The sequence below is a fragment of the Schistocerca americana genome, chromosome 3 (genome assembly GCF_021461395.2).
Source record: "Schistocerca americana isolate TAMUIC-IGC-003095 chromosome 3, iqSchAmer2.1, whole genome shotgun sequence".
NCBI lineage: Eukaryota > Metazoa > Arthropoda > Insecta > Orthoptera > Acrididae > Schistocerca > Schistocerca americana.
The window spans coordinates 324,000,181-324,013,995 of NC_060121.1; the positions used below are offsets into that span (position 1 = coordinate 324,000,181).

At 41.0% G+C, this 13,815-nt stretch overlaps 1 pseudogene; it reads right to left on the reverse strand.

The window, feature by feature from the left end:
• Positions 1-9,888: 9,888 nt before the first annotated feature.
• On the reverse strand, positions 9,889-10,006 carry LOC124608133 (annotated as a pseudogene).
• Between the last annotated feature and the right edge of the window lie 3,809 nt (positions 10,007-13,815).

The following is a 13,815-nucleotide window of genomic DNA, read 5'->3' on the forward strand; positions in this document are numbered from 1 at the left end:
ACACTTACAACTCATACTTTTCTCAGGGTCTATGCAGGTATAGCACGAATTGTGAAACAGGAAAGTTGGAGAAAAATTAGTTTGGTTGGCAAAGATCATGGACAACTGAAGGATACTACGACAAAAAAACTTGCAGAATATTACAAAAAAGCAATGTATGTAAATAAAGGTGATAGAAAGATACAAATAAACACGCTTTTCAGTATGATTCTACTGACAAAAATTCTCAACATTCTCACTGCCTGAAAGGAGTCGTCATGGTGTTTTCATCATTCAGCATTGACAACAGGAACTGGATCTCATGCTTCTAATATAAAATCATCAATAATCGGACGTTGGCGTGCCAGGTTCATATAGTCTGCGGCCGCGAGCTCGGATCCAGTTCACCACCGGCAATAGAGGATGAAGCTTTGACAATGCCAGCCACTCGTGCTGGCCAACGCCAGTAAAATCATCAGATGAACGTCGGCCGAAGAACCCGAGGCAGAAGCCAATAGGCAGTTTGTATACGTTTTTCATATTCTTCCGCCTTTAGCGTTTTCTTAAGCACAATAAGGGGATCAACCCGTAACCTCAAAAATAATCCCCATACCGTAACACCATTTCCCCTGTACTTCCCTGTTGGCACCACATATGGTAGCAGGCAACTTTCTGTAGGCGTTCGCCAAACCCTTCTCTTCCATCCAACTGCCAAAGGGTATGACGTGATCAATCACTCCAAATCATTCGTCTCCAGTCATCCACTGCACAGTGGCGTAGCTCCTCACACCACGTTAAGCGTCGTTTAGCACTGACTACAGAAATGTGGACTGCTGGTAGAATTTTAGGACTGACGAGCGATTTCATGCGATTTTTACAAACGTCCTCCGCGACCACTGTCCATCAAAGTACATGAGGTCTGCCTGGTCTCGGTTTAGCCTGTGGTTGTTTCTCACAGTGGCACTATCAACATTCGACTTGGTCAGCTGTAGAAGGGTTGATATAGCCATGATTGATTTGTTAGTCAAGTGACGTACAACGTCTGGTATGCGTTCGAGTCAGTCGCTGAGACTCTCTTGACCGACCTGTTTTGCTGCTGTTTTTGCTTCTCTAGTTACGTCATGATACTTATCGCCTCATTTTATACAAGCGGGTCCCTCTCTCTCGGTCTAGTAGTCAGTTCCACACAACATAGGAGTATCTGTATGTCATTGATTAGGTAGTGTACATGTAATATTAAAGACTGTCTTTTGGTCAAAATGCAAACAACAGTGTATTATCTACATTCACAAGACATTACCGTTTGATGCTGGCGCCATGTGTGGTACGCAATGCACACTCCGCAGATACTGCTGCTGTAAGGTTAGAGTTGTGGTCGCGAGTCTCACTCACTCAAGGTCTCCGGAGTCCTGACAAGTGCCGCCCTCCCACTCAGTACATACGTAACATTTGAAACACAACCAAATATTAGTGAACAATAATTTTTAAATGAGAGATACAATCATTAGAAGTAAGAAACTTTGACAACACAGAAAACTCATTATTAACACCCCCTTGCTATCACTACACGCTAGTGCGAATCCATAAAATATGACAATGCATGTGCTCCTCTCTAGAGTTTTTTAAAAAATCAAATAATGTTAATTAATGCCAAGGGTTTTAGCCCAGCATAAGAATACACTGTATGATAAATTATTTAATGTTTGTGACCCATCAGTGACAGAAATGTTTCTGCATATGATCGCATTCTGTTCCTGAAAATATTTTCAATTTAAAACTTAACTGACTCCCTTAAGTTAAATTGTACCAACTCCCATCGAAGAAACTGCAGCACCGACTAATTTTATATGTCGTAAAACTTTTATGCGGATGGAGCCTAGCGTCGTTCCCAGCCCCTTCAATAGCTGAAGTATCACTAGTTTGTAATCATGTGCCAGGCTCGAAGTCTCTACGAAATCTTAGGTCCTGAATTCATCACTTCTCACGACAAATTCTTTACCAACGCGGCTAAACAGCCAGCCAAATTGGCACAGGTGCCGCGCACAAACGCATCTCCTACAGTCATCCTCGGCAGAAACTCATCTCGGAATTTATACCCTTTACCCCACTATGGGTCTCCAGTCGTCACTGTCTGATTCGTCAGACTCGAGAAGTTCATATCTTTCGAATGATAAGGGGTATTTACTAAATAATCGTACCATGACGTACACGCTTAATTTCTGAACAAAATTGATGGGACCACTAGAACTCTTAAGTTAAATATTCTATGAGTTACCGTGATTTTAGAATGTGCATAAGCTACAAATCTGTTCACAATCAAAATATATATTAATTGTATGCTAATACAATAAGTAGTCCAAATATGGTATCAGTGCTGAAGCAGCACTTCTGATTCTCACCCAGTTTACGATATTGTTAATACGTATTTAGCGTATTGTAATTTTGATCTTAATTTACATAAAAACGTAGATATTTATTCTAATAGTTGGGTGTTAATACTAGTGCATGCTGCTGTGTGTAACGTTCTGTTAATTAAGAAGTTTCTCAAAAGAAATTAATGAAATATGGTCACTAATGGTCTCCCGCACACGTGAGTAATTATTACAGGTGAACGTATTGTTCGCTAAGTGTCACATGTGTTTTCTCAGCAGAGGTAACCATTGTCAGACAGAGGTAATTAGTCACGGCCTCCCAGCGGCTAAACAAATATGCAAATAATATCAGTGAGAACATCTGTCGTCGAGATTTATCTGTTGATGCCTCCCTGAATGTCCTACAAATTTCATTAACAGAATTAACGTTAGAGAAATATGTTTTTGGATAGTTGTAGCATTGAAACCTCTCGTTGTATCGGAGATATCTGATGACCAGTAATATAGTCTCCACTTCTGCATCTACATCTATACTCCGAGAACAACTGCGAAGTTCATGGAAGAGGGTTCGTCCCAATGTACCAGTTATTAAGACTTTTTCCCATTTCATTCACATAAGGAGTATGGGAAGAAAGATCGCTTAAATTCTTCTGTGCGTGTTGTAATTAATCTAATATTGTCCTCACAATCGCTATGGGAACGATACGTAGGGGGTTGTAGTGCATTCCTAGAGATTAAAGCCGGGCCTTGAAACTTTATTTGTATACTTTCTCAGGATAGTTTACATCTTCAGCAGTCTGTCAGCACAGTTCTTCCAAAATATCATTTTCAGTGACACTCTCCCGCCGGTCAAACAAACATGTGAGCATTCGTGCAGCCCTTCTCTGTACATATTCAATATTCCCTGTCATTCCTGTTTGTTGGAGGCCCCACACACTTGGGCAATATTCTAGGGCAGGCAACCATCTTTTTAGACTGATTGAATTTCCCTAGTGTTATACCAAAAACCGAAGTCTGCTATCTGCTTTACCCACGACAGAGCCCATGTCATCATTCCATTTCGTGTCATTATTAAATGTATACCCCGCAATTTGTATGAGTTTTACAGTTACAGCTGTAACTCACTGATATTTTATTCACAGAATACTGCGTTTTTTTTTGTTTTGTTTTTTTTGTTTTGTAAAGTGGACATTTTTATATTTCTGAACGTTTAAATCAAGTTGTCAAACGTTGCTCCATTTTGAAATCTTATCAAGGTGTGATTGAATAATTGTGCAGCTTCGTTCAGCCATTACGTCATTGTTGATGAATGCATCATCTGCGAGAAGTCTGTTACTTTTAATATTGTCCGCAAGGTCATTAATACACACGGGGATTCTAAAGTCACTATACATTATGTACTTAAACAAATTTTATTAACCAATATGTAATGGCACTGCAACCTATGTTACAATAGGACATAGTTTCATAACATTTCAATGTGACCACCTTGCATGTCTAGGCACACCCCACAGCGCTCCACTGCACACCGAAAAAAAAAATGGTTCCAGTGGCTCTGAACACTATGGGACTTAACATCTGAGGTCATCAGTCTCCTAGAACTTAGAACTACTGAAACCTAACTAACCTAAGGACATCACACACATCCATGCCCGAGGCAGGATTCGAACCTGCGACCGTAGCCGCCGCGCGGTTACAGACTAAAGCGCCTAGAACCGCTCGGCCACACTGGCCGGCGTAGACCGAAAAACCTGCCCAAGCATATCTGGTGTAATCTCAGCAGCTGCGGCTCGAATCCGTTGTGTTAAGTGTTCAGTGCTGCGGATCTTCACCTGGTATACGTTAGACTTGATAAACCCCCATGCAAAAAAGTCTAAGGATGTCAAGTCAGGAGAGCGGGGTGCCCACATCCGTGGAGAGGCACGACCAATCCGTCTGCCGGGAAATGCTTGATTCAGATAATCCCGAACAATGAGGGCAAAATGGGGTGGTGCACCATCCTGTTGAAAAAGAACAGTACCCATATTCCCATCAGACATCAACTGGGGCCCCAAAAACTGTTCCAACATATCTAGGTATATGGTTCCAGTAACGGTTTGTTCTGCGAAGAAGAAGGGCCCGTACACTGTTGACCTCGTTATCCCTAACCACACGTTCACTTTTGCTTTGTCCCGTTGCCACTCCTGCAGCACACTTCGTTGTTCGTCTGCTCAGATCCTGCAGTTGTGTCTGTTCACATGTCCACAGGTATGAAATGTAGCTTCATCACTGAACAACACATTTGGCATCAAATTATCATTTTCCACAGCTTGTAGCAGGTCATGACACACAGCTCGTCTGGCTGCGTAGTCCTCCGCTTCAAGGTTATGTACGACCTGGATATGGTACTCACGTTTGTGCAGCTTGCAACGGAGAACTCTTCATACAGTGATTTGAGGAATGCCAAGGTCCCTACTAAGTCTCCTGGTAGAAGCGGAAGGGCTACGTGTGACCGCATCCTGCCCACTTTGCCATGTGTCTGGCGTTATGGCCGGCCTCCCTGGACGTTCTTCATCTGCAGCACTACCAGTACGCTGGAATTTATTGACGAGGGTCTTGATAGCAAGCCTGGTGGGGCCTGTTTTTCGGAATCGACGGGCAAAGTCTGTCCGCACCTGTTCATACGTCATTCCACGAAGACGAGCAGAAACAACAGCGATTCGCTCTTCTTTGGTTAGCATTCTGTGGTAGTGCCTACAAGAAACAAATATTCCGTTACTATATCACTGAAATGTATAGTGACTTTAGAATCACCCTGTATAACATGAACAGCAACGGAACTAGGACACTTCTCCAGGGTACTCCCGAAGCTACTTTACATCTGTATATGAATCTCCATCCAGGATAACAAGTTGCCACCTCCCTACCAAGAATTCCTCAGTGCAGTCACAAATTTCGCCTGATACCACATACGATAGTAATTCTGACAATAAGCGTAGGTGCTGTACTGAGTCAAACGTGTTTCGGAAATCGAGAAATACTGCATTTTCCTGACTGTCCAGATGGACGGCTTTCAAGATGGCATATGATAAAAGCACTAGTTGGGTTTTACATAATCGATGTTTTCGAAGGCTGTGCCCCTTGGCCTTGAGGAGGTCGTCATGTTCGAGATACCTCATTATGTTTAAGCTCAGAATACGTTCTAAGATTCTACAATAAAACGATGTCAAGGATATTTGACGGTAGCTGAATAGGTCATTTCCGCTACCCTTCTTGTAGAGAGGTATGATCTGTGCTTTCTTCCTGCTTTTATCAGTAATCTACTGAATATCTTTATTTTTTCGCGAAATATCTCGACCAATATGATCAACATAGAAGCCACAAACGCCGTGCTTACAGACTGTGCAACCGCGCCGTTACTCCAGGTTTCGGAAGCTAGTCTCGTATGCCTGTCGGCTCACTGCTCGTACACAACCCACCCCTTGGTCGCCAGCTGTCATTTTGCTGTTTTCTGCTCCTACCCATCCACGTGTAGTCTGATAAGGATTTTACGTCACAACAACACCACAAGATTGGAAATTGCAAGTACTTAAATTGTAATTTGAAACTGCCATTTAATAACTGAATCGGGTCACTAAAATTGACAACGGCCGGTAGAGCGGTGTGCTGATCACATGCCTCTCCGTATCCGCATCCAATAAAGCCTGTGGGCTGGGGTTGACACGGTAGTCGGTCGGTAATGTTGGGCCTTCAAGGCCTTTTGGGACGGAGTTTGGTTTTATTTAATAACTGAAACTAAGCAAACTGCGTATTATGGAAATATTTAGTCGAAAACCTCGTGGAAAAAAAAGAATTTTGGCGATTGCTCGTCGTTGTAGTTAACTGATTGTGAGTGAGACGAAGGACTGTGAGCCACAGTAGGGAGAAAGTTCCTGGTGTACCTCAGAACAAGAAGTAAATACCACCAAATGCTGGTCGTAATTACTTGTACTCATAATCAACAGCAATTTATCCATTTTACTGGATGTTGAATTCCGTGTCTGTGAATTATATTATTTTAATAAATACAGAAACCAGACATTTTTTATGTATTTTTATGCCAATACCCTTTTCGGGTTTTCGCCTATTTTTACTTGGCACAATACATATTAGAATTTTCACTAAGTTCATCGTTAAAGCATAGACAGCAGTTTGGATGCAGCAGCTGATCTTTGTAAAATTAACAACTTTATTTGGTTACTGTACTTCGCAAGTTGTATTTTACGATACGTTACTGGATAGGTGTAGTCACTTTCTACTCTGCTTGTTGTTATTCCGATTTTCGCACAAACACTTTTCCCCTCGTATCTTGCACATAAACCGCAAAGTATCTGCCATGTTGCCGACTGATATCTTTGTATACATTGTAAAATTATATCTATAGTCAAAGTTATATTTTATTTACAGGTCCTAAAAATACTATAAAAATTGAAGTTGTTTAGCATCAATGTCTGAGTGCTCTACTTGGTCATTAAATAAGTGCAGTAGTGTCTATTTTACTAGACTATAGTGACTGTTATAAAAATAATTTAGTACATTTTATGTTAAGATTAAACATAACAGATTTTACTCACTGTTTGAGTGACTTTTAAAAACGATAGAGGCAGAACAACAGACTCACATGATGTAGAACTACTATATTCATTCGATTGACTCACACTGGATTATGTTTTGTTTTTTTTATGACCAAATTTGTTGTGTGGTTGTATGAGCAAATTATGCAAATTGCTTAGAAAATTTTTGTTGGGTAACTCAGTTTGGCAATTTGGAATCCACTTGGAATTCATCTGGAATTCACATTTGTGAGAGAATAAATTTGGAGTTCATTCTTTTTCCTGCACTGGCCAAGTGAAGTATTTGTAAGTTGAGAGCTATATCTGTTACATGATGTAGGGCAAATGTGGGTTTGTTTACGTTATTTCAACGAAGAGAGTACATAAGTTCCCAGAACATATATTGCAATTTTTTCCTGTTTTACCAAAGTAATCTTCGAACATGAATTGCATTAAATTTGTATACTTCGGATCGATTTTATGACTTGCTGTTATGGATGGCTTTGTTTTTTATTTTATTATTTGTGTAAAAACTGATTCTGACATTTTTTTCCTCAGATAAGGTTTGCTAATTAAAGTTTTCCTCAACATAGCACATCCACATGTTTTTGTTAGCTGTGATATGGTGTTATTTAGTGTTGACTTCGTGGTTCGTTATGTGGGACTTTATTTTACAATTTAACTAATCTATTAACTTTGGATTGTAACCATTACTGTAAGCAATTGCTTTAGTGGTCTTTAGTTCATCAGTTTTGCCATCTGATTCTAATGAGATTTGGTGCTTTCTGTTGAACTTAATTGCAGAAATTAAAATTTGTTCTCACAAATGTGCACCGAAAATAACATTCTAAATGACCAAACAGAATTATCCAACAAATTTTTTCTAAGTAATAATTATACGTAATTTGCTCATACAACCACACAGTAAATTCAGTTATGGAAAAACATAATGCAAAGTAAGCCCATACACTGTATATTGCAGCTCTACATCATGTAAGTCTGCCTCTATTACTTCCAAATGTCACTCCCACAGTGAATGAAATGTGTTATGTTTATTCTTTTATGTAAAATGTTCTATATAATTTTTATAATATTCAGGGTAATCTAATAGAACAGAATCTACTGCTTGTATTTGGTAATTTTACAGAACAATCAGACGTTCATGCTAAACGATAATAATTGTACATATACTTAAACTTTAAATATTACTTTTAGAACTTGTAACAAAATATGACTTTGCCCATAGATATAAATTTCTGATGTAAACAAATATATCAGTCGGCAATATGGCGGACACTGCGCTGTTTTTGTACAAGATACAAGTGAAAAAGTGTTTGTGCCACATCTATAAACGCGAAAACCGGAATAACAACAAGCAGAGTAGAAAGTAAGTAGACCTAACCAGTAAAACATCGTAAATATACAGCTCGCGAAGTAAAGCAGCTACAAAAATTATTAATTTTGCACTGTTCCGCTGCAGCGTCCGAATTGCTGTCTGCATTTTAACGATGATTAACTGAAGATTCAGGTAAGTACAACGCCAACTGACGATGGACGACAACACGGAACGTATATTGGCTTAAACAAAAATACATAAAACAGTTGATGGTTGCTGTATCTCTTAAAATAATATAATCAAATGTGTTTATACTGCGTGGAAGACACCAGTATCATCATTACGAAGCAAATATCTAAGCGAGAGTGGCTCCGATCCTGTAAGGAACTGAAGGTGCCAATGGGCTGATCATCATAGTTACCATGGCAACATTTCGTCCGAGTATTGCAGCGACAATATGGGCCTAGAATCAAAAACTTCTAATTCCAGAATACAAGCCATAACACTCAAAACTAACTTTATAGTTCAGTGTAAATTAATTTGTCCCTTCCCACTGTTAGTTCCTCCATGCCGAATAAAAAAAACTACTTCGATTTAGGTTTTTCATGACTTTCGTAACTCCAGGAAAACGCTGAGATGGTTCCTTTGAAAGTTCATGCCTGATTTCCTTCACCTTCCTTTAATCTTCCTGAGCTTGTATTCCATCTCTCATGACCTTCCTTTTTTCAATAAATTTTGTAATTAGACTTGTTGCGTGACCACTATAACAAGACATTATGACTCACAGAACGACTCTGAGAGAAGCGTGTCTAATTTTCTATGCGACTCTGATACACAATAGTCACGTTTGGGGAAGGTTGTCGAGGTGGCTAGAGTCAGGCTGCATGTGATAAGGCAACGTGTCTCTGAACCCTGCCCGTAGCTTCTGCCCTCCTTACTCACACGAGTGTCACAGGGTCGCCATAGAGCTGTAGGTCTCTGTTGATGTAGTACCAGTGGCCTGGCAGTGCTCAGCGGAAGACTGATAGCAGGTTGGCTCTGGGTCTCGGTCAAGATTCAACAATGTCTCTAAGCGACAACAAAACGCCACACCATTGTATGCGCGAGCTGCAGAGGACATGGAGACGACCAAAGATAACTTCTCGGTACATCTACATCTACATAGACACCCCGCAAGCCACCATACGGTGCGTTCCGGATGGTACCTTGCACCACTACTAGTAATTTCCTTTCCTGTTCCACTCGCAAACAAAGGGAGGGAAAATCGAGCGTCTATATGTCGCCTTCTCTCCAGGGATACCCATTTCAGTTCGTAACAAATCTGACAGCCCGCCTCTAAATTGCTTCGATGCCTTCCTTCACAGTACGGAACCCAAACACTCAAGCAGTACTCAAGAATAAGCCGCACCAGCGTCCTATCTGCGGGCCCCTTTACAGCACCGTCAGAATAGGCCTTGAAGGCCCAACGGCCCAACGGCCGCCAGGTCATCCTCAGCCCTTAGGCGTAACAGGTTGTGGATGCCGAGGGGCATGTGGTCAGCACGCCGCTCTCCCGGCTGTTGTCAGTTTCCGTGACCGGTGCCGCTGCTTCTCAATCAATTGGCCTCACAGGGGCTGAGTGCAACCCGGGTGCCAACAGCACTCGGCAGACTGGACGGTGACCCATCCAAGTGCTAGCCAAGCCCGACAGCGCTTAACTTCGGTGATCTGAAGGAAACCGGTGTTACAACTGTGGCAAGGCCGTTGGCTTACAGGTGAACCACTCTTTCCTAAAATTCTGCCAAGAAGTCGAAGTCGACCATTCGCCTTTCCTACCACAGTTCTCACATGCTCTTTCCATTTCATATCGCTTTGCAAGGTTACGCCCAAATATTAGAAGACTTGACTTTGTCAGGCAGGACACTAGTAATACTACACGCGAACATTACAGGTTTGTTCTACCTACTCATCCGCACTGACTTACACTTTTCCACATTTAGAGCTAGCTGCTATTCATCACACCAACTAAAAATTTTGTCTCAGTCGTCGTGTATCTTCCTACAGTCACTTAACTTCGACACCTTACCGTACACCACAGCACCATCAGCAAACAACCGCAGATTGCTGCCCACCCTGTCCGCCAAATCATTTATGTACATAGAGAACAACGGTGGTCCTCCGACACTTTCCTAAGACACTCCTGAAACGATACTGTTGTCTCTGGTGAACACTCGCCGTCGAGGGCAACATACTGGGTTCTATTACTTATGAAGTCTTCGAGCCGCACAGATATCTGTGAACTTATCCATATGCTTGTACCTTCGTGAAATGCTTTCCGGAGATCTAGAAATATGGAACCTGCCTTTTGCCCTTCATCGATAGTCCGCAGTATATCATGTGAGAAAAGGGCAAAGTCATTAAAGTGTAAAATTATGTAATAAATCATGATGACAACATAGAAGTTTCCGGTTCGTTAACGTGTTTGTGTAGCTTATCTAATTCATGTCAGAGGTAGAAGATATAATGTGTTCTTGAGAAGGACTTACCAAGCACAGTGCATTGTATTGCACCTGTCGTGAGAATGCTAACTAGGGAGATGGGAAAAATTCACCACCTTCTCACCCACTTCAAGTGGTGGGGAAGGGAGGACAAATGCTCTCTGTAGACTGTGGAAGTGTGGAGGTTGCGGATGGAGGTGGATAAAGAGACATGGTCTTCACTGCAGCAGCATTATGCTGCTTTGTACCACATTCGCGTGGCAATGTGGCTGAACACCTCTAGCCCCGTGGCTGAGGCAAGGTAGGGCGGAGCTGCACTCTGATCGTCTTTTTACATGTAATGACGCGGAATGATTGGATGGGCTACTAGCGATGTCCCGTTTCCTGATCTGTAGTGTATGTTTTCAGACCAAGGGCGAAGAGTGTGTGTGTGTGTGTGTGTGTGTGTGTGTGTGTGTGTGTGTGTGTTTGTGACTGTTATTGTGTGTGTAAGCGCTTGTTTTGGGCTATCCTGCATTTGAAACTATTTTTATACTGCGAGATACAGTGTACAAACGCATATATGTGATTTTTAACATACTGGTGTCACGCTGCAGTTGTTTTCGCAGTCACAATATCGTGCATTTTTAATGTTACAGTTGTTTTTTTTTCACCTCGGATGATACTAATGGTTCTTAGGAGAATGTTTGCTTGGTTGAAAAAGCCTCAACAGCGTACTTCTCACCTACAGCTCACACACACAGGATAATGCCCCAAAACCGAATTTGTAATTTCCTATCATTTTGAACTTGGAACAAGCAAGCTTAAATGAGTTTTTTTAATGTTCGCTTCGAACGGGCATGATATCGTTGATTTTCCTCATATTTTTTTTTATTTCTCACCATTTACAGAAATTTGAACCACTGTTTTTGGGGAAAGAGGTATTTTTGGGTCAGAAATGACAGAGAGGCGGACAGGTCATAGAATCAGTGTAGTAGCCAATTTAATTGCATTTATGAACCGTCTTTCCCCACATGGTTTAATTGCCGAAGTGGACTACGGTGCTCATTGCAATAATACACAGTTAGTGTAATTACTGCAAAATGACAGGAAATAGCCATATAACGGGGTGATGTTTTAGTCCACAATTTTTCCCCATCATTTTTTTCTGCCATTTCCCTGCTGCCATCTTTTTAGTCAATCTGAATCGGTGTAATTGTGGAATCTGGTAAGCCAACTACTACGTCACACAAAGCCTTAGCGTAATTTTTTGGCAGTTATTAAACATGGGATAAGTGTAATTAGTTTGGTGAAACAATTGGAATCAACTACAATTACTACCCACATTAATTAGTAATCTTAATGCCTCAACGCAGCACTCGGTAAAAACTGAACCCTTATTTGATCGCTTTGTTCTCCGTCTGCCTGTCTATCTGTCTGACTGTTAAGAACCCTTTCTATCAGAATCAGGTAGACGTATGAAGTTGAAAATGATGTCACATACTGAGGTCTATGGTCGCTTGGCGGTATAAAAGAAATGAAGCTTCTAAGTCAATGCAGTCAAAAGGTACGGCCATTTGTCACTTATTTTGATACTTGCAAACTCACTCACCAGAACCTATATCCTACTTCCCGTTGGCCTAGAATCATGCGATTTGGCAAGAAACAAGGTTTCATAGTGCAACCAAAGGAAAAATCCGGAAACTGTAAATTTGTAATTATTTCACACGAAAAAGCTCTTTCATCATTTGCTATCAGACCGTTTGTCTGGTTATCCGTCTGTTAAGACTCCATACTTCCCGGGAGCGGGTAGACGTGTCAAGTTGAAGTTTACGTCACATGCTAAGTTCTGTAGTCCCTTAGTTACATTATAAACGTTAGCTTTTAAGTCAATGCAATCAAAAGATACCACCCTCACGTCACATTTTCTGATATTAGCAAACTCTCTCATCGAAACTTGTAAGATATTTCGCGTTGACCTAGAACCGTGAAATTTGGCGAAAAGCAAGGTTTCACAATACAAATAAAGGAAGAAAACCGGAAATTGTTAATTTGTAATTTTTTCACACGAAATAATATTTCTGTTACCTTTCCTTATCCGACGTCAAACTTGAAATTAAAACAATCAGTAGCTCCGCATTCAGGCTGACTGAGTCGCAATGCTAAAAGTCAAACATCAGGCAAGGAATAAATTTATTCCTCACGTGGCACATACCGTCTTAACAAGCCGCCTGTTAGTACACATCCAGTGCGCGCACTTGTGGTGATAAATGAGGGATCGATGTTGGTTAATTTGACACAAGCCCGCAGATGATCCGGTTTTTTATCTCTTTTTCGGTGTACAGAGACCCGTTATCTCACCAGGTACTAGTACGGGAGCGTTCTAAGTTTTATGCTATTTTATAATTGAGGTCTGCTACATAGTGAAAAAAATTGCTGACTATGAGCGCTGGGTCATCCTACTCTCCTTTTTGGTCAGAACATGGATTCATTTTATTGCACCTGATGATTTAGCTAAAATGCTGCAAAACATGTTGTGCTTATAAACAAAGCACTTATGCCTGAAGTGGTTTTATCTTCAAAATAAAATTTTTGCTTTCACTCTGCTTAGGGAAACACAGTGAATATAGCTACACGTGGATTGTTTTCTTAGGCCAATTCAACAAGGTGCGTGTCTGCTTAGACTCCTCGGCTGTAAAAATTACACTGGACAACAAAATTAAACTTTTTGTGTTAAATGCAAACAGAAAGGTAATTTATACGGAGTTTTGTCTGCTCATTTCAAATCTGTTAAAAGTTTTTTTCTATGGAGCATAGATTTTTTTAACACATACATTTCAGTTCAATGAAATTATTCATTTATTTACTGTCGAAAAACGTTACGTTTTTCTGTGTAGTGACCCATTTACCTTTGTAACGGGTTTCCGTCGTAGATATATCACCACGTTCATCACACACACCTCCAAGGCAGGAGGGAAGAAGTCTAAATGTGAGTGCAAGAAAATGAGTTTCAGCAACCGTCTTCGCCTGAAGATGGCAAGTAAGGAACTTGCTGAAACGTTGCTGGAGAACAACGCATTGACTCAGCTGTCAATCCGAGA